The 22,078-nt window shown below is 40.8% G+C and overlaps 1 protein-coding gene across 6 annotated transcripts in view; it reads right to left on the bottom strand.

Annotated features, from left to right (window-relative positions):
* PKIB (cAMP-dependent protein kinase inhibitor beta) overlaps window positions 1–22,078 on the bottom strand; it is a 279,172-nt gene that overhangs the window by 80,968 nt on the left and 176,126 nt on the right. For 2 of the 6 annotated variants that reach the window (XM_063917249.1, XM_063917250.1), the window contains one exon: window positions 6,133–6,200. The exons of the other annotated variants lie outside the window; for them this stretch is intronic. The gene's annotated coding sequence lies outside the window, so the exon portion shown is untranslated. The remainder of the gene's footprint in view (window positions 1–6,132; window positions 6,201–22,078) is intronic. 6 annotated transcript variants of the gene reach the window in all.

Raw genomic sequence — 22,078 nt, 5'->3', positions numbered from 1 at the left:
TATCTCTGATAAATGACCTCAAGACTGAATTGAGCAGCCGTGAATTACACTACTTTATGAGTACTTAAATTCAGATCTCAAAGGTCAATAGTAGGACATAAAATATGTGCCCCTTTAAATTAGTAAATGTCCAGCTTTAAGGTAGTATGATTACCAGTTTGGTGAAGATAATGATAGCGTCCTAATTAGCAAAGAATGTCTCGTATACAGTAGCATACAGTACCCTTATGGCACAGTAAGCTGGAAATTCTAAATTCATTTTTATTTATTCGTTATTACTTATTTTTTATTTTGTACATATTTATTTTAATTGTATTAATCTATTTTCATTTATTTAGTATACCATTCAATTTTGCATATCTTAACCACATATTTATAGATTTTTTTCACAGACTCACATTTAAGATTTATTATAATTTTAAGCACTTCTGTTTGCTGTCTATCTCAGCAGAATATATATATATATATATATATATATATATATCCACAAATATCCACTAGGAGTGAAGCCTTAGAGGGGCGAAACATGTAGAGGACTTTCCATTAAACCTGTTCCTAATTTGGGCATCTGTTGTGGACATAGGGGGTAATTCTGAGTTGATCGCAGCAGGATTTTTTTTAGCAGTTGGGCAAAACCATGGCCCTCATTCCGAGTTGTTCGCTCGCTAGCTGCTTTTAGCAGCATTGCACACGCTAAGCCGCTGCCTACTGGGAGTGAATCTTAGCTTAGCAGAATTGCGAACGAAAGATTTGCATAATTGCGAATAGAAATTTATTTGCAGTTTCTGAGTAGCTCGGGACTTACTCTGCCACTGCGATCAGTTCAGTCAGTTTCGTTCCTGGTTTGACGTCACAAACACACCCATTGTTCGCCCAGACACTCCCCCGTTTCTCCAGCCACTCCCGCGTTTTTCCCAGAAACGGCAGAGTTTTTCCGCACACACCCATAAAACGGCCAGTTTCCGCCCAGAAACACCCACTTCCTGTCAATCACACTCCGATTACCAGAACGATGAAAAATCCTCGTTATGCCGTGAGTAAAATACCTAACTTTTGAGTAAAATAACTAACCACATGCGCTCTGCGAACCTTGCGCATGCGCAGTAAGCGCAATATAGCGAAACTCGGCAACGAGCGAACAACTCGGAATGAGGGCCCATGTGCACTGCAGGTGAGAGCAGATATAACATGTGCAGAGAGAGTTAGATTTGGGTGTGGTGTGTTCAATCTGCAATCTAAATTGCAGTGTAAAAATAAAGCAGCCAGTATTTACCCTGCACAGAAACAAAATAACCTACCCAAATCTAACTCTCTCTGCACATGTAATATCTGCCTCCCCTGCAGTGCATATGGTTTTGCCCAACTGCTAAAAAAAATCCTGCTGCGATCAACTTGGAGTTACCCCCATAATTAGGATCGTTTGTCAACTGAATCACTATCCCTATGGCAGTTTTGCCCATTCCTCTTTGCAGCACCTCTCAAGCTCCATCAGGTTGGATGGGAAGCGTCGGTGCACAGCCATTTTCAGATCTCTCCAGAGATGTTCAACCGGATTCAAGTCTGGGCTCTGGATGGGCCACTCAAGGACATTCAGAGAGTTGTCCTGAAGCCACTTCTTTGATATCTTGGCAGTGTGCTTAGGGTCGTTGTCCTGCTGAAAGATGAACCGTAACTCCAGTCTGAGGTCAAGAGCGCTCTGGAGCAGGTTTTCATCCAGGATGTCTCTGCTGCATTCATCTCTCCCTCTATCCTGACTAGTCTCCCAGTTCATGCCACTGAAAAACATCCCTACAGCTTGATTATGCCACCATCATGCTTCACTGTAGGGATAGTATTAGTATTGGCCTGGTGATGAGCGGTGCCTGCTTTCCTCCAAACATGATGCCTGGCATTCACACCAAAGAGTTCAATCTTTGTCTCATCAGACCAGAGAATTTTGTTTCTCATGGTCTGAGAGTCCTTCAGGTGCATTTTGGCAAACTCCAGGCAGGCTGCCATGTGCTTTTTACTAAGGAGTGGCTTCCGTCTGGCCACTCTACCATACAGGCCTGATTGGTGGATTGCTGCAGAGATGGTTGTCCTTCTGGAAGGGTCTTCTCTCTCCACAGAGGAATGCTATAGCTCTGACAGAGTGACCATCGGGTTCTTGGTCATCTCCCTGACTAGGGCTCTTCTCCCCCGATTGCTCAGTTTAGACGGCCGGACAGTTTTAGGAAAAGTCCTGGTGGTTCCGAACTTCTATCATTTATGGATGATGGGGGCCACTGTGCTCATTGGGACCTTCAAAGCAGCAGATATTTTTCTGTATCCTTCCCCAGATTTGTGCCTTGAGACAATCCTGTCTCGGAGGTCTACAGACAATTCCTTTGACTTCATGCTTGGTTTGTACTCAGACATGCATTGTCAAGTGTGGGACCTTATATAGACAGGTGTGTGCCTTTACAAATCATGTCCAATCAACTGAATTTACCACAGGTGGACTCCAATTAAGCTTTAGGAACATCTCGAGGATGATCAGTGGAAACAGGATGCGCTTGAGCTCAATTTTGAGCTTCATGGCAAAGGCTGTAAATACTTATGTACATGTGATTTCTTACTTTCTTAATTTTTAATACATTTGCAAAAATCCCCCCAAAACTTTTTTCACGTTGTCAATTGTCATTATAGGGTATTGTGTGTAGAACTTGGAGGGAAAAATGAATTCATTCCAATTTGGAATAAGGCTGTAACATAACAAAGTGTGGAAAAAGTGAAGCACTGTGAATACTTTCCAGATGCACTATATATATATATATATATATACACATACACACACACACACACTCGAGTCACATTATTATATCCACCACCTATTAGCCAGAGTAATAGCTTCAAATGCCCATAAGCAGCAGGGTTCGCTGAACTGTTGTTTTAGACACACGTCTGGAAAGCCACAGGGTCCTTTTAATGGTGAGCTGCTTCACTGTAGCAGGTTTGACGTCCCTCACGTACCTTTGTAGCCAACATTCATCTCTTACATCAGTGGCATATGGTACTCCCCAGCATCCACGTCGGTTATTTGCAATGGTGCCATTTGTCCAGTTACGATATATCTTCACCACAGTAGCACGTGGGAAGTTCACAAACTGCGCTGTTTCAGAAATACTGCCACCCTTGGCCTCAAAAGCCAATAAACATCCTGTTAAATCTGTGACTTATATTTCAATAAGAGTTTTTTATGTAACCAGGACACAGTGAGTGTTGCATGCTTCTTTACTGGAGAACTACAGGAAACAAAAGACCACAGAAAGAGATTCATACGCCAACTAATACAAACACAAAATAAGATCCATTGTAACCTTCCACAGGAACACATATACAGCAATAGGAACTATATACACCACACATACCTTTTTGCAACTCGGATAAATCGCCCATTTTACCCATGACAGCAATCAGTGTTATGTGTGCAGATGGCCTATTACACACCGTACGTACCCACAACATGACATGTACAGTACTTCATGGGCCACACGCTGCAGACGTCAAATGTATGAGGTAGTCAAATTAATGTGACTCGATCGTGTGTGCGTGTGTATATAACTATATATATATATATATATATATATACACAGTATATATATATATATATATATATATATATTATTTTTTTGTGGAAAAGAGTACAGGTGCGCTTCACGGTGGTCTGCAGATAGTAAATTCCGAGAGTGTCCTCCAATTAATTTGCCAGCGCCAAGTCCTCTAATTTCAGACTGCAGCTGCCTCTTAGAAGGATCCTGGAATCCCACAGGATGATTTGTTTAAAAAGGAAACTTAGAGGAGCGCTTTATAGTGCAATATCGTTTATTCACAATTTTAAAACAGCAAGTTTGCTTGCTGTTTTAAAATTGTTTGTGAATAAACGATATTGCACTATGAAGCGCTCCTCTAATTTTCCTTTTTAGATATATATATATATATACATAGAGCTTCTTTTGTGAAAACTCCCTGTAACTTTTAACATGATAACACAATATTACTTTACCAAAATTAATCATTCCATCAAAACAAAACCTTTTCACGGAATATTACAACAGATTTGTTTTTGTTATATGAACTATAGTGTTCTTGGAAATACACTGATCAATTTCCAGTCCTTAAGAAATCATTCTGTTGAGTACTGTATATTCTTAGATGTTTTTTTCAAAGGACAAAACATTCTACAATCAAGTGAGTACATTTCAAACATAGATCCTCAGTCCTGTTCCATTGGTACTATTCCTTCATATTTGAAGCCAAAATAAATATAATATTGTAGGGCCTGTCACACAGAAAAGGGAAACTGATATGAGTTTGAATTGTGGATTCTTTAATTGGAAAACCTTATGTAAGCAATTGCATTTTCTAAAACATTTTAAATCCACGTATGAATCACTTTTACTGAGTTGTGTGAATTCCCAGGCTGAGCACCAACAGGAAAGATAAGTGAATGGTAATATGCTAGGACCTGATTTTGACAAACTGACAGCAAGCATATGTAGAAGAAGTCTAGGTATGGAAGAGTCAAAGGATGCCAATTCCACAGAGGAACTTAAACTGGTGTGGCAAATTTGTGGGGGAAGATGAGCTGTAGGCAAAAGTCTAAAGGTGGGTAAACACTTATAGATATAATAAACTATACCATTCATTTCCCCCCTCATGAGCGATATAGTTTACTATATTGCCCAGTGTGTATGCAGCCAACGACGAGCGATGCACGGCCCTGTGGGTCATTAATGACCCTGATGGTGATGGTGCTCACCAAGCACATCGCCTAGTGTGTACCGATCTTTAGAGATATGACATCATGCAATGATCAATAGGTTAATCTACAGCGCTTTACTGCTTTACAGACTAGTAAACATTTGCAAAACTCCAAACATATTGAGTTTACATTGGTACATGCCGTTCTGTAGATTATTGAGGTACTGTATCAGCAGTACAATCTTCAAGTTACATTTTCACTAATCTGTACATTGCAACATTCTCAGACAAATGATAAATGAGGGAAATATTTCACTCATCTCTATAGTATACCTATGTGTTTCAGCCTTCTATTAGACCAGCCAAGGACCAAAAGTGTGACTTTTACCTGCATAAAATGTTAATAGCCAGCAACCATGCTAAATTAAATTAGTCATAGCTCACACAGAAATACTAGTATGGATGCCACTAAAAACGTAGACCTTAAAAGGTCATTACGAGGTCATTTTGTGGCCCAAAAAGGTAAAAAAGTCATCCAAATATAGTCATGTTATATATTGAAGATAGGTATGGAAGAGACAAACAGGTTGGTACTAATGTTAGGTCATAATTTTGATCTCAGAAGTAGCTAACATAGATAAAATTTAAGTAGGTCAAATTTGTAGGACAAGGGGACATGATCAGAAAATGAAAAAGTCTTATAGATGTGACATTACAAAATATAGTTTTAGCCATCATGTAGTGAACTTCTGGAATAAGTTGCGGAGTGATATACTTATGTTCTTATGTTGTTATGTACTGTACACAGTATTACAGTGTATAACCTTGATACATTTTACTGTATATAACTAATAACATTTATTGTCTTTTCTTGAGCAGGCTGTGAATGGATTCCCCTAGAATGACCACCAAGATGCAGTGCTTACTAACACTTTATCTTCTCACATTGTGCTGCCTTGGGGTAGCTAGCCTCTGCCGGTTTGTGGGGTTCTGCACCCCAGGTCCAGACCTAGATTTAGGGACTACCAGTATCAGAGGAGCTGTGTCGGGGCCTGGTAGCTTATCATATATTTGCAAATGTATGTAACTAAGACCTCTGGATTTCTATTATTCGTATCATTGGACAGTTGCACTCTCCTAAGATCACTTTTACACAGTTCTCCCTTGAATCTATTCCATCATGGTCCAGGACAAATAGAATAATATGGAAAAGGGCACATCATTTTTGAAAAAAATCACATATATTTATTTTCACCCAGATGGGCACTCCAAAAGTCTCAATTATAGTGGCTTAGCATAAAAATCCAGACATCCAGCATAAATCAGTAGTAGCAATTATAGTGCCTTAATGGTCAGCATAGTACAGAAATGCATTGGAAATAGAAAGTTGTAACTTATCAGTCTATGGACCTCAGTCAGTAAATGACCATTCAAGACCCCAGCATCACGTCATTGCCAATTCTGTAGTCCAGAGCCATCTAAGGAGAAGACACCACAGACTCATGATAAATGTGCAAAACACAATAACAAAATATTTACAACTAAGCTGACATGATGTCCAACCCTCTGGGGTGCGTTCCACACTACTGGGCATGCACTATAGCCCAGCAGCATCTTCACTATGTGCTGCTTACTCTATGTGCTGCTTACTCAGGGTGCTGCATACTCTGGTTCAGCAGGAAGCTTCCTGCGTTCCATAAGCTCCCAGACTTCCGAGTTATGAGTTCCACTGGGTGCGCGTCACTTCTGGTGACAAGCTATGCACATGCTCAGATTGTTCCTTAAGTTAAGCTGTAGCCATGGATACCAGTGGCTGCAAACAACAGGCTTATGCCTGCGTATCCCAGCCCGGTCTTTTACATAGCTTAACAGCCACTTAATGCTTAGCAGATAAACTGCAATTATATGCTAATTTTGTTAACTTTAATCAACAAAGGAATCAGCCCCACAGTACTATGTGGAATTAGCCATACTGAGGGTTTATGGGACAGCAATCAGCACAGTATATAATATAGATCAAATACATTGACAATAAAAAAAAATCACAAAAATACCAAGGCATATCATATATGTTAATCATTATATCATAATATGTAAGTCTCTGGGGTCATCTCCCATCAATGTCCTCTAACCACAGACTTTTAAAGTGCCAAGTGCAACAACAACATATATAATAATGAATCAAATAATAAATCAATTAATATCATAATACAAACGATCCCGTAATACAATGGGCAGTATGGTAATAATCCGTGCCATCTAAGACACTTTATACCAAACAACACAAAAACAATATCATTTATTATACACACAAATACATAGTAATATTTACAAAAAATTAGCAAAACATGTATAAAAGATGTATAAAAGCCAGTGTTGCAAATCTACCAAATCACAGAAAGCATCGAAGGTTTATACTCTCACTTAGGCCCCTTGGAGATTTAGTTTATAATATGAATATCCATCTGGCCTTCTTTTGGAGCAACACCCGTCCATGATCACCACCCCTAGTCAACTTGGGGACATGATCTATAATCATGCTTTTAAGTGATGTAAGTTGATGTCCACTTTCAAAAAAATGCCAGGCCACCGGTTTATAACTATGGCCCTCATTCCGAGTTGTTCGCTCGCAAGTGAATTTTAGCAGATTTGCTCATGCTAAGCCGCCGCCTACTGGGAGTGAATCTTAGCATCTTAAAATTGCGAACGATGTATTCGCAATATTGCGATTACACACCTGTAGCAGTTTCTGAGTAGCTTCAGACTTACTCGGCATCTGCGATCATTTCAGTGCTTGTCGTTCCTGGTTTGACGTCACAAACACACCCAGCGTTCGCCCAGACACTCCCCCGTTTCTCCGGCCACTCCTGCGTTTTTTCCGGAAACGGTAGCGTTTTTTCCCAAACGCCCATAAAACGGCCTGTTTCCGCCCAGTAACACCCATTTCCTGTCAATCACATTACGATCGCCAGAACGATGAAAAAGCCGTGAGTAAAATTCCTAACTGCATAGCAAATTTACTTGGCGCAGTCGCAGTGCGGACATTGCGCATGCGCATTAAGCGGGAAATCGCTGCGATGCTAAGATTTTTACCGAGCAAACAACTCGGAATGAGGGCCTATGTTTGTTGATGGTTGCCGGTCTAATGGAGAGTCGATGATTCACCATTCTTTCTCACAATGTTGTAGTGGTTTTGCCAACATAATAAAGTCTGCAAGGGCACATAAGAATATAGATCACATGGTCCATCGTGCATGTTACGTGATGCCTGATGAGGATCTTTTTACCCGTATGAGGGTATGCAAATACTTTACCAGTGAGCATGCCATTGCACGTTGTGCAGCCCAAACAACGAAAACAACCCAATTTGTTGGGATTGAGCCAGGATTGTTTACATTTTATGCTGAATTCTTCATTGGCTGCCTTAATAGCTGTTTTAAATTTGGCACGCATGCAAAAGATATTAATGGCTTCTTCTCAACTTTCTTGAAGACCTTATCTGTAATAATTATCAGCAAGTTTATTTTTACTGAGCAGACGAAAGCAGGTGCGTTGACATCATGCTGGGTAGTAAAGACAATTCTATCAGAAACTTGTGATGTTGATCTAGTCTGTCCATGTGCAAAAAAATATCTTGCCCTTTTGAGTGCCCTTTTTTACAATACTTGATGAATAGCTGCTTTCTTCAAACTTGGCTGTCATCTCCAATAGCTGTATCTCTGCTAAATCACTTGGTGTATTTTTATGCATAACATATAGGAATTGCAAAATAGGCAGTCCATTTTTAAGAGATCTTGGATGGTGACTGGTATAAGAACCTGTTTTTACGGAACAAAGGAGTCCCCAATTTATTATCTTTTTTGAAAACAGACATCAAGAAATTCTATTTGGTTGGTCTGGATGTTGTATGTAAAACAGATGGAACTATTTAACTCATTCAATTCCCTACCCATTTCTAAAAATTGTCACGGGAGCCACCCCACAGGATGAAAATGTAATCTACATACCTATAGTAGTGCAGAATGCTGGGACCATATCTAGGGTAAATATGGGTACTTTCATACTGCGTCATGAAAATATTGGCATATACTGGTGCCAAATTTGAACCCATAGCGGTCCCAGCATTCTGCACATAAAAGGAATCAGCATATTGGAAATGGTTCTGGGTGAAAATATCCAGAATCACGCCGCCCGCTCCGTCCAGCGCGCCTGAAGATGACGTAATGCTGCGTCATTATCCCGTACCGTGCTCCCCGTTACCATAGTTACAACACACCATAAACAATAAAAACAACAGACGTACCGCTGAAAATACAAAAGGTGGAGGGCATGGTATCAATGCATACTACAAGCATCTGGGCCAACATCATATACTACAAGCATCTGGGCCAACATCATATATATATGCAGCATTACGTCATCTCCAGGCGCGCTGGACGGAGCGGGCGGCGTCCCGTAGCCCGCAGCGTGCATTTGCACATGGGTGATGGTACTCTTTAAAAGGTAAGATCTGTATACTTGTTTGATTTGACCTGAGGAAAATGACGGAATAAAGTAATTGAAACGTTGTATACTACCTGCCTAAAAGCGCCATTATTTGAGACACCAGGAGTGCCACGTCTTTCGTATCTATATATATATATATATATATATATACACAGCTCAAAAAAATGAAGGGAACACTAAAATAACACATTATTGATCTGAATGAATGAAATGTTCTTATTAAATACTTTGTTCTTTACATAGTTGAATGTGCTGACAACAAAATCACACAAAAATTATCAATGGAAATCAAATTTATTAACCTATGGAGGTCTGGATTTGGAGTCACACTCAAAATTAAAGTGGAAAAACACACTACAGGCTGATCCAACTTTGATGTAATGTCCTTAGAACAAGTCAAAATGAGGCTCAGTAGTGTGTGTGGCCTCCACGTGCCTGTATGACCTCCCTACAATGCCTGGGCATGCTCCTGATGAGGTGGCGGATGGTCTCCTGAGGGATCTCCTCCCAGACCTGGACCAAAGCATCCGCCAACTCCTGGACAGTCTGTGGTGCAACGTGGCGTTGGTGGATGGAGCGAGACATGATGTCCCAGATGCGCTCAATTGGATTCAGGTCTGGGGAACGGGCGGGCCAGTCCATAGCATCAATGCCTTCGTCTTGCAGGAACTCCTGACACACTCCAGCCACATGAGTTCTAGCATTGTCTTGCATTAGGAGGAACCCAGGGCCAACCGCACCAGCATATGGTCTCACAAGTGGTCTGAGGATCTCATCTCAGTACCTAATGGCAGTCAGGCTACCTCTGGCGAGCACATAGAGGGCTGTGCAGCCCCCACAAAGAAATGCCACCCCACACCATTACTGACCCACTGCCAAACCGGTCATGCTGGAGGATGTTGCAGGCAGCAGAAGATTCTCCTTGGCATCTCCAGACTCTGTCACGTCTGTCACATGTGCTCAGTGAGAACCTGCTTTCATCTGTGAAGAGCACAGGGCGCCAGTGGCGAATTTGGCAATCTTGGTGTTCTCTGGCAAATGGCAAATGTCCTGCACGGTGTTGGGCTGTAAGCACAACCCCCACCTGTGTACGTCGGGGCCTCATACCACCCTCATGGAGTCTGTTTCTGATCGTTTGAGTAGACACATGCACATTTTTGGTTTGCTGGAGGTCATTTTGCAGGGCTCTGGCAGTGCTCCTCCTGTTCCTCCTTGCACAAAGGCGGAGGTAGCGGTCCTGCTGCTGGGTTGTTGCCCTCCTACAGCCTCCTCCACGTCTCCTGATGTACTGGCCTGTCTCCTAGTAGTGCCTCCATGCTCTGGACACTACGCTGACTTACACAGCAAACCTTCTTGCCACAGCTCACATTGATGTGCCATCCTGGATGAGCTGCACTACCTGAGCCACTTGTGTGGGTTGTAGACTCTGTATCATGCTACCACTAGAGTGAAAGCACCGCCAGCTTTCAAAAGTGACCAAAACATCAGCCAGTAAGCATAGTAGCTGAGAAGTGGTCTGTGGTCACCACCTGCAGAACAACTCCTTTATTGGGGGTGTCTTGCTAATTGCCTATAATTTCCACCTGTTGTCTATTCCATTTGCACAACAGCATGTGAAATTGAGTGTCAATTAGTGTTGCTTCCTAAGTGGATAGTTTGATTTCACAGAAGTGTGATTGACTTGGAGATAAATTGTGTTGTTTAAGTATTCCCTTTATTTATTTTTGAGCAGTGTATATATATATATGCTTTCAAGTCTTTCTACAAGTACAGCTTGGTATACTGGGGGACACTGTAAGACTTGACATTACAAAATATAGTTTTAGCCATTGTGTAGTGGACTTCTGGAATAAGTTACCAGGTGATGTAGTCAATCGTATCTCTCTTAATTCCTTTAAGAAAGGTTTGGATAAGTATATGAATGAGCAGGGTTTGTAGTGATTTGTTCATTGATTTTTAGTGGGATTCAGCAGTCTGTCCATCGATGGGCCCTAGTGGCTCTGTGTTATTCTTACAATTATTATGTTGTTATGTACACTTTAGTATAATGTACAGTATACATTTTACTGTATATAACTAGTAACATTTATTATTATTGTATGTTTGCATATGCAGACTGTGAACTGATGATACAATAATCATGAGTGAAGGTTCCCCTAGAATGACCACCAAGAGGCAGCATATTGAATATGAAAACAAGTCACTGATACCAGAGAGTCTGACAAACATCTCTGGAGCAGATTTAGATCATTCAATCAGTGTTGTGAATTTATTTGTAGTTTCAATTTTGTGAAGCTCCTTTATTCAACCAGTCATTAGCTACAGGAGTAATTCCAGAGGACTGGAAAAGAGCAAACATAGTCCCACTGCACAAAAGTGGAAGCAAGGAAGAGGCAAACAACTACAGACCAGTGAGTCTTACATCAGTAGTAGGGAAATTGATGGAAACACTCTTAAAAGAAAGAGTTGTAGATTATCTCAAATCCGGCAATTTACAGGATCCCAAACAGCATGGATTCACTGGGGGGAGATCATGTCAAACAAATCTTATTGACTTTTTTGACTGTGTGACTAAAGTGATGGATAAAGGTGGAGCCATGGATATAGCTTATCTAGACTTTAGTAAGGCTTTTGACACTGTTCCACATCACAGACTACTAAATAAACTTGAAAGTTTTGGATTGGATATTAGGATTATTGAATGGATAAGATATTGGTTGAAGGATAGAAAACAGGGAGTTGTGGTAAATGGAGTGCATTCACAGGAGGGAAATGTTACTAGTGGAGTACCCCAGGGATCTGTACTTGGACCAGTGCTTTTTAATATCTGCATTGGTGACATTGCAAATGGCATTAAAGGGAAAGTATGCCTTTTTGCAGATGTCACAAAGGTATGCAACAGGGTAGACACACCAGGTGGGGTAAAACAAATGATTGAGGATCTAGGTATACTAGAGGAATGGTCAAGAGTGTGGCAATTACAGTTTAATGCCCAAAAATGCAAAATCATGCACTTGGGTCTCAAAAATCCAAAGATTAAATATAGTATTAATGGCACTATACTGGAAACTACTGAGGAGAAAAGGGATCTAGGAGTCACTATTTCAGGTGACTTAAAGGCAGGTAAGCAATGTAACAAAGCAATGAGGAAGGCTAGTCAGATGCTTGGCTGCAATGGGAGAGGAATCAGCAGCAGAAAGAAAGAAGTAATTATGCCACTGTATAGGTCATTGGTGCGGCCTCATCTAGAATACTGTGTTCAATTCTGGAGGCCATATCTTCAAAAGGTTATTAATACATTAGAAACTGTACAAAGAAGGGCAACTAAAATGGTGCATGGCCTACATCACAAAACATACCCAGAAAGACTAAGAAATCTCAATATGTATAGTTTGGAGCAGAGAAGGGAAAGGGGAGACATGATAGAAACTTTCAAATATATCAAGGGTTTTAACAAAGCCCAGGAGGGAAACATTCTCCAAATGAAGAGAAGCAATAGGACACGAGGACATGCACTGAGACTGGAGGAGGGGAGGTTCAGGGGAAATTTGAGGAAAGGGTAGTGGACAAGTGGAATAGTCTCCCATCAGAGGTGGTAGAGACTAAGACAGTGGAGCAATTTAACATGCAAGGGATAGACATAAGGATATCCTTACAAAGAAATAAGGATCAAACAAGGTTAGAGAAAAAAATCATCTAAAAAAAAAAAAAAAAAAGGGGCAGACTAGATGGGCCAAGTGGTTCTTATCTGCCATCAAATTCTATGTTTCTATGTTTCTTGTTTGAGGTCTGTAATTGGCAAAACATACAAAGCTTCCAGTTAATAGTTGTCTGATGTTGTTCTTCTTGTTGCAGCTGTGATGTTTGAGTTGGTAGATGGTATAGATGCTGTTTGTCGCTTATTCCATAGTCTGTCTAGTTTGCTCTTTGATGTAAACACAGAATAGAAGGATTTATACCACCTAATTTCAAAAGAGTTAAAATTTTCCAATGAGAGACCAAATAGTTTGTCCATCACTTCTGAATAACTGTGGTCACCCAATTTCCTTCTTTGTTGTGCAACAAATTTGGTTCTGGTTTTTCCATCAGTGGAGGCTTGAATGGCTTTGACAAAATAAACAATCATTCTTGTTTTCATACTCAGTACACTGCATCTTGGTGGTTATTGTAGAAGAATCAGTTCACAGCCTGCTCAAGAAAAGACAATAAGGGCCAGATGTTCTAAGACTTGAAAAGTGATACATTTAATTGTGATAAGGTGCCAACCAACCAGCTCCTAAGTGTCATGTTTCAAACCCAGCCCTTGACATGGCAATTAGGAGCTGATTTGCTGGTACTTTATCACCGTGAAATGTATAACTTTTTAAGGCTTAGTACATCTCCCCCTAAATGTTATTAGTTATATACAGTAAAATGTATTAAGGTTGTACATTGTAATAATGTGTACAGTACATAACAAAATAAGAACATAAGTATATCACTCGGCAACTTATTCCAGAAGTCAACTACATGATGGCTAAAACTATATTTTGTAATGTCACGTCTATAAGACTTTTTTTATTTTCTTATCATGTCACCTTGTCCTACAAATTTGACCTACTTAAATATTTCCTATGTTAGCTACTTCTGAGATCAATATTCTGACCTAATAGTACCAAATGGTTTGACTCTTCCACACCTTTCATTTAATATATTACATGACTATATTTGGATGACTTTGAAATTTGACCTTTTTAGGCCACAAAATGACTTTGAAATGACCTATAATGTCAAATTTTTTATTGCCACCCATCCACCCACCCTAGAATTTCTGTGTGAGCTATGACTGAGTTATTTAGCATGGTTGTTGCCTATTAACATTCCATGCAAGTAAAAGTCACAATTTAGGTGCTTGGCTGATCTACTATATACAGTAGCTATTTATTTGTTCAGGGTATCTTTTTATTGACATTTCAGCGTATATGGCTATATGGGCATATCTATTATTGGTGGCAGTAAGAACTTATCACTGCATATCAAGACAAAAAAGAAATACTTAAAATAAATTATAAAATAAATAAAAGTAAAAAAACTGACATATTAAAATAATTAATAAAATAAATAAATTAGGAAGGGAGTGCTTAGCCTGCAGTAGGTGTTGTAGAGAATAAATGTTATGAAAGGCTAACCCCACTATTTGTAAAATGTAGCTATATTATTCCACAAACTCTATTGTTAATCCTAATGCTACCCCACAAAATACTTTTTCAAGTTTAATGATATTAAATATTTTACTTAATATTGTAAAACATTAATATCAACTTTGCTTAGAATATTACTTACTATTATGGTTATCACTTACATCACCTCAGCAATGTTAAGTTGTAGTTCATTTGTGTATATTGTGTATCCCTAATCACTATTACCCCTTTTCCACTAGCTTTTAAAACACAGGTAAATGCGCGGGGGCGCGCATTTACCCGTGTTTTTTTTCTAGTGGAAAAGGGTCCCCCTGCAAATTCCCAGATCAAGTAATCCGGGAATCCTACCCGGGTAGCTTGCCGGGTTGAACACGTGTTCAACCCGGTAAGCTGTGTAGTGTGAACGGGAGCCGCGTCGAGGCGACACGCTCCCGTTCACAGTGTATGGGTGGGCGGCACTGGGAGATCATGTGATCTTCCAGCGCCGCCCCTGCCGCGTTACTAGCTGCATCACCAACCCGGCAATATGCCGGGTTGGTGAGCGCTGTGGGAAAGGGGGCAGTAGCATGGGTCGCAGCTGTGTGAGGCGACACGGCTGCGACCCGTGCTGCAGATGGAAAAGGGGTATAAGGTGTATATATTAGAGAACAAGATAACCTGATAACATACTGTACGTGTTAATTGAAATGAGTCATCTAGATAAAAACTTTTTTATATTCTTGTCACTTTAAACAATTATTACTATGTCTAGGAAGTTTAAAAATGTACTGTGCTGCACTATGCAATGTGCTAACTTTCCTACAAATGCCCGATGTTAGCCTTAACAAAAGCAGGCAACCCTAAGTTTCCACACTACTGCATTTCATTGTTGCATAAATTAAATGCATTGAGGATCAGTTCAATGTTTCACTTTTCATCCAACACTGGTAATTTACAACAGACAAGCTGACCTTCCCCTTGAATGGTATTACTAAGAAGGAAAAATTATAGCAATTTGATGTTGCGTCACAATTAGACAGTGTGAGAGATCTGTTACACTACTTTTGTTCTCTTTAGACATATAACTGAAGAGATAGATTAGTGCTATTGTTCATCAAGCTACTTGACATCCAGACCAGCTGTGTTTGAATAAGGAAGCTTTCTGTCATCTCTTTCAGAGGCAAGTTATTGGCTATAAATCCCAAAACATATAAAGCAGATATTTCATGAACCATGTGTGCTGATAACCAGGCTTACCAGAAGGGAAAATTGCCTCAATTGCAGAGTGATTATTTTATTACTTTAGCACGGATTTGCAGACAGAGACTTAAAAAATCCACCAGAATATTAATTCTGTTTAATTGGCTATTATTTAAACATTTTATATACACTTATCCAGATATTTACCCTAAGTAATAAACAGGGGCGTTTTAAGAGAGGAGGGGACCCGCGTGCAGCATCCGTTGCGAACCCGCTCATCTCAAACGGTAGGTAGACTCTGGCATAATGCCAGAGTCTACTGCGCCTGCGCAAGTCTCCGGGAACATGGCGCCCACGCCTTGTTCCGGGGAACATCTTCAGTGCGCATGCACAATTCACTCGGAAATGGGCGCTGGACTCTGGAAGGGTAAGTATACTATATGGGTGCAGTATGTGTGGTGCGGGTCCCTGTGTACCTAGGGGCCCATGTGCACCGCACACACTGCACCCATTATAGAAACACCTATGGTAGTAATAGTAGTTTCCCTCTATTCATCCTTGCCTACCCTCCTGGAACAGCTGGGAGGCTCCCAAAATCATGTGTCGCTCTCTTCCCCCTCAGCCACCCGCTTACAGAGCACAGGTGCACTTACAGAGGACTTACAGAGCACAGGTACAATAACTGCAATATCAGCACACTATAGCAGGGGCATGGCCACGATGATGCAACCATTTGCACCACACCCCCTGTGTGGCCTCCTATCCTAAGCCAGGTCCCACTCCCTATGCCGTGTCACTCACACCCATCCCATCCCCTGCTGCGCTGAGCTGTCTGCCCTCTCATGGAAGGGGTCGCAGGAATGCCTCTATATCAAAAGGTGAAAATAACTTTGTTTCCACACACCTGAATTACATTTCTCCCTAAACATTCTTCTACTTCTAGATATTCCTCTGCTTTTCAAGAAGTCAACCATTCCTTAGTGTAGCAAACATCTAGTATCTAAGTCTGCATGATATTGCACGGTGTCCTCAGAAATATACTCGTATGGATAACATAATAAACTCAGATTATTCAAAAATAGATTTATTTTTCTATATGTCATACTTTTGCTGTATATAGAAGCACAGATTGTCCTTCTGCCACAGCCTATCACAGATATAAGAATCTAATATAGAGTAGATAGTTACAAAAATCCACTTCCACAAAATTACTGTGCAATACAGAGAAAATATTTGTCATTCATATTACTTCATGTCCCATTGGAGCCTGCAGCCTAAATTTCCTTATGTACAAGAAAACACACAACTCCCTGGAGTATATTTTAGACAGCAGCCAATTAACCTTGGAGCATTAGAAGAAATCCATGAAACACAAGTAGAATATACAAACCCCCCACCAATGGTAGCTATCACACTTAGGGCTAAATGCAATAGCTTGCGAGACGTAGGAAGTGTAGGACTTCATGAGAGTTTGGATGGATTTTTAAAGCGGCAATCATTTACATGGCAATCATTTACAAGCCATTTCCAGGTTGGTTGTGCTGGCTAAATGATTGTCGCTTTTTAAACTCGGCCAGATTCACACAAAGTCCCGTACTTCCTGGTTCTCACAGGCGATTACATTTAGCCCTTAGAGTCTGTTGCCTTTTCATCTTACCATATAGGTCAGCGTGCTAAGCATTTAGGCTGTTAAGTGTTTAGTGTAAAGTGTCATGAGCTATTACTATGAAAATCGGAGTTACACCAGACATCTTATGAGCTGCGAAGTGACCCCTCCTTTCTGCCTGTTTTCCACAGGTAAATTGTGGTATTCCTACTCCCATCATCTACTAATGCTTTGTGAGTATTTTTATAACAGTGAAATCATTACTTAGGTTTAGTGTCAATAGTTTATAGTAATAGCTTAAAATCTGTATCTCTCTCTCTCTTTACACTTTGTTAAAACCTTTTGTTGTGGGTGAACTTTTTAGAGGGTAGGGATCAATCAGGCACCATATCTGTAGCCTTATTTTATAGGTCAAGCGGTTAAGTGTTTAGTATAAAGTGCTATAAAATATTAATATGAAACTCGGAGTTACAACAGAGTTAAACAGGAGACAACAGAAGGACAATGATCTATCTTCCATATCTACTCCAAAAGGACTACTTTCATCACACTACTGTGAGTTGACTAATTCCCCACCTCCAACACCTGTTGAATGCACAACCTGGACAACCTGTACTCCTTACCTGGATATTTTAAAGACTTGCTGCTCTCAGCTGTTGCTTTTTCAAAATACTATTAGCTACATCTACTCTGTACCAATTTCAATTTGCTTCTATTCCCTTAAAAGTATTGTCTGCAATGCCATTGCTTTTTAGCACGCCCACTTTTAACATTGTTTATTTTACCATTTTCTTCCTCACAATTTCTAGATTATTCACTACTGTAGTTTTTATTATTATTATTTTTATTATCCTTTATTTATATGGCGCCACAAGGGTTACGCAGCGCCCAATTACAGAATACATAAACAAATAATCAAAATAGGAAAACAGCAACTTACAGTTGAAGACAATATAGGACAAGTACAGGGTAAATAAATATAGTTACATCAGCAGATGACACTGGAATAAGTATCAGGTGGCAGAAGACCGCTGGATTTGGTGCAGTTGGAGATTATTAAAGTAAGAAAAAGGAAAAGCACACAAGGGAAGAGGACCCTACTCGTGAGAGCTTACATTCTAAAGGGGAGGGGTAGACAGACAGGGGTGACACAGACGGGGTACATAGAGAGCGTGGAACAGAGGGTTAGGATGAGATTTGGTTGGGTTTGGTGAAGAAGTGGGTCCTGAGAGCCCGTTTGAAGTTTTGTAGAGAGGTGGAGAGTCTGAGGGGGAGAGGTAGGGAATTCCAAAGAAAGGGAGCAGCACGTGTAAAATCTTGGTGGTAGGAGTGGGAGGAAGTAATCAGTAGGCAGGAGAGTCGGCGTGCATTAGCAGAGCGAGGACGGGTGGGAGTGTAAAGGGAGATACGGTCAGAGATGTAAATGGGAAAGGAGTGGGTGAGGGCTTTGTAAGCAAGTGTGAGAAGCTTGAAATGGATTCTGGAAGGGAAAGAAAGCCAGTGAAGGTATTGTAAGAGAGGAGAGGTGGACGTAGTGCATTTGGTGAGGAAAATTAGCCGGGCAGCAGAATTGAGGATAGATTGGAGTGAACAGAGGTATTTGTCAGGAATGCCAGTCAGGATGAGATTGCAGTACTCCAGTCTGGAGATGACCATTGAGTGGATAAGGGTTTTAGTAGCATCCTGGGTCAAAAAGGGTCTGATCCTGGAAATATTTTTTAGATGAAAACGGCAGGTTTGTGAGAGGTACTGAATGTGTGGTTTGAAGGAGAGGGAGGAGTCAAGGATTATTCCAAGACAGCGCACTTGGAGGCTAGAGGAGATAGTAGTGCCATCAATCGATAATGAGATTGTGGGAGGTGAGGTTATGCGGGAGGGAGGGAAGATGATCAGCTCGGTCTTAGACATGTTAAGTTTAAGAAAGCGCTGGGACATCCAAACAGAGATAGCAGAGAGACAGTTGGAGATACGAGTGAGGAGAGCAGGGGAGAGGTCCGGAGAGGAAAGATAGATTTGAGTGTCATCAGCATAGAGATGATATTGGAAATCAAACGAATTAATGAGCTTACCTAGTGAGGACATATAGAGAGAAAAAAGAAGAGGACCAAGTACAGAACCTTGGGGTACACCTACAGTTAGTGGAAATGAGGGGTAGGTGGAGTTATGAGAGGAGACAGAGAATAAATGGTCAGAGAGGTAGGAAGACAGCCAAGAGAGGGCAGTATCATGCAGACCAATGGAGTGAAGGATTTGCAGTAGGAGATGGTGGTCCAAAGTGTCAAAAGCAGCAGAGAGGTCAAGAAGAATAAGTAGAGAGTAGTGGCCCCTAGATTTGGCAGCATGGAGGTCATTGCAGACTTTTTTAAGGGCAGTTTCAGTGGAGTGGAGAGAACGGAAGCCAGACTGGAATGGGTGAAGCAGTGAGTGTGAGGAAAGAAAGGATGTAAGGCAGTTGTAGACAATACGCTCAAGGAATTTGGAGGCAAAAGGGAGAAGAGAGATGGGTCAGTAGTTGGAGAGAGTGTTTGGATCAAGGGTAGGTTTTATAAGAATAGGAGAGATGAGTGCATGCTTGAAGGCAGAGGGGACAGTGCCTGATGAGATGAAGAGATTGAGAAGGTGGGAAAGATGGGAACAGGCAGAAGGAGAGAGGTAGCGGAAGAGGCAGGAGGGGATAGGGTCAAGTAGGGAAGTGGTGAGAGGAGAGGAACGAATGAGGGCCATGACTTCCTCACGAGATGCATGGGAGAAAGATGTCAGAGTTGGTGAGAGGGATGGGGAGGGATTGTAAGGGATGGGAGAAGGCTGGCTGCTGATGGTCTGGTGTGATGTGATGTCCTGATGTATTGAATACATTTTGGATGTGAGGTAAGTGTCAAAGTCAAGAGCAGAGATTGATACTTGTAATCTTACCTCTTTAACCTACATTTCTGCCAATTTAACTGCACTTCCTATACACTGTACATGCCAAAACTCTCTCAACAGCTTAGCCTTGAGTACCTATGGTAGGATTTGTCTTCTACCTACTTCCTTTCTTATACACTGGTATTCACTGCCGGGCTTTCCTACCTGTCACTTATCTTTACACCTGCCAAACCCCTCACCCAGCATACTACCCATATTATCCCCTGTCTCTACTGCCAGATCTGCCCACTATGGCTCCATGGCACTGTCCCATACCAACCCTTTCTGTCTGCTCTCACATCCCCCAAGATCCATCCCACCCCCTTAAATCTGCAACCCAACCAATCTCATCCACATTTCCCCTGCCCCGTTCTTACCACTCTCCGTGGCCCTCTGGAATGTCAGATTCATCTGAAACAAACTATTAATTTCCCATGCATTCAATCTTCTTGCCATCACTGATCCAACTTCTCCTTGAGCTGGTGAAAACAATATATTACTTTGCTGTTCACTGTTTTGTTACCTTGTATGTCTGTCCCCACTGTTTCTTAACTGTGTACTTACATCACCACTGTATGTTATGCCTGTGTGCTCTGACCCCACTGGCTGCATTTGATGGTCCCCTGTGGTCAGGATGTCTCTCATGCAGGGTATACCATACTAACACACATGTGCCAGTTTTCCCATATACGCCTCTGGCCCTTGTATGGCTTATGTCGGATAAGCGTAACTGTTGTATTGCACTCAACATGGATGCCTCACCTGGCATGCCCATGGATCGGTTGGAAAGTACATGGACCTGATGATTGTGCCGTGTCATTTCTTTTGGATGTGACCTATTTTGCCCAGGGTAGTCCTACATAGTGTGACCAACATGGCTGCCTCACCTTGTTCTATTCATTTTTAATACACTTATAATCCTTAGAAGGTATTACCCAAAATGTCTGCACCTACCCTGCATTATGACTATTGTGCTCTCTAGGTTTTGTTGGTCTTAATTATTTCTGTACATTTTTCAATTTGCTGTAAATCTAATGCCTTTCTACAATGTACCATGATTTGATGTATGTAAAGGGACTTTGAGTCCTGTGGGAGAAAAGTGCTACATAAATACAATTATTATTATTATTATTATTATTATTATTATTATTATTATTATTATTATTAATATTATTCTCATCATGCCACTAGATCCATAAACATCATTGACCCCTTGTGTCTCTCCATATTTTCTCCTTTCCTATTCCAGTCTCCGTACTCTGTTACATGGTCTATAAAATGTAGAATTACATTTGAAGTCTTTCACAACATTGAACAATCATGTGCTCCAATAATCCTACACTTATAAAGTCTTATGACATTCCAAGAACTCTCAATTTCATTATGGAGCTCATTATATCACCACATCAGACAACCCCAAAACAATGCACCATTCAAAATTTCCCTTCAAACTCACGTCTTTAGTCTTCTTTCCTAACATATCGTTTTATGATTGCTATATGCAATGTGAAAATTGTTATAAAGTAGAGATGTGCGCCGACCCCCATATTTTGGTTCTAATTCATCGTCAGGTTTTGTTTTTTGGCAAAACTGCCCTCATGTGTTTGGTTTTGGATCTGTATTTTTTCAAAAAATGATAAAAACAGCTAAAATAACATAATTTGGGCCATTAATTAGCTCCTATGGTATTTTAATCTCAATAGCATTCATTTCCAGTCATACCCAGTCAATTTTGACCACATTACAGCTCACAACATTATTTTCACTGATATAGGCCAAAGGCTCCAGTGAGCTGGCTGATTACTAAGTGACAGAGCAGCAGCACAAACTCACAGCTATTTATAGAACATCTATGAAACACTGCCACACAGCAGTGCCTGAAAAGAAAAGTGGTGCAATATGGAATTGTCCTTGGGTCCTCTCACCCACCCTTTTGTTGGATATTAAAAAGGGCATGCACAGTTTAACAAACCAAAAACTT

The sequence above is a fragment of the Pseudophryne corroboree genome, chromosome 4 (assembly GCF_028390025.1).
Source record: "Pseudophryne corroboree isolate aPseCor3 chromosome 4, aPseCor3.hap2, whole genome shotgun sequence".
In the NCBI taxonomy this organism is placed as follows: domain Eukaryota; kingdom Metazoa; phylum Chordata; class Amphibia; order Anura; family Myobatrachidae; genus Pseudophryne; species Pseudophryne corroboree.
This window is presented reverse-complemented; position numbering and strand designations above follow the sequence as displayed.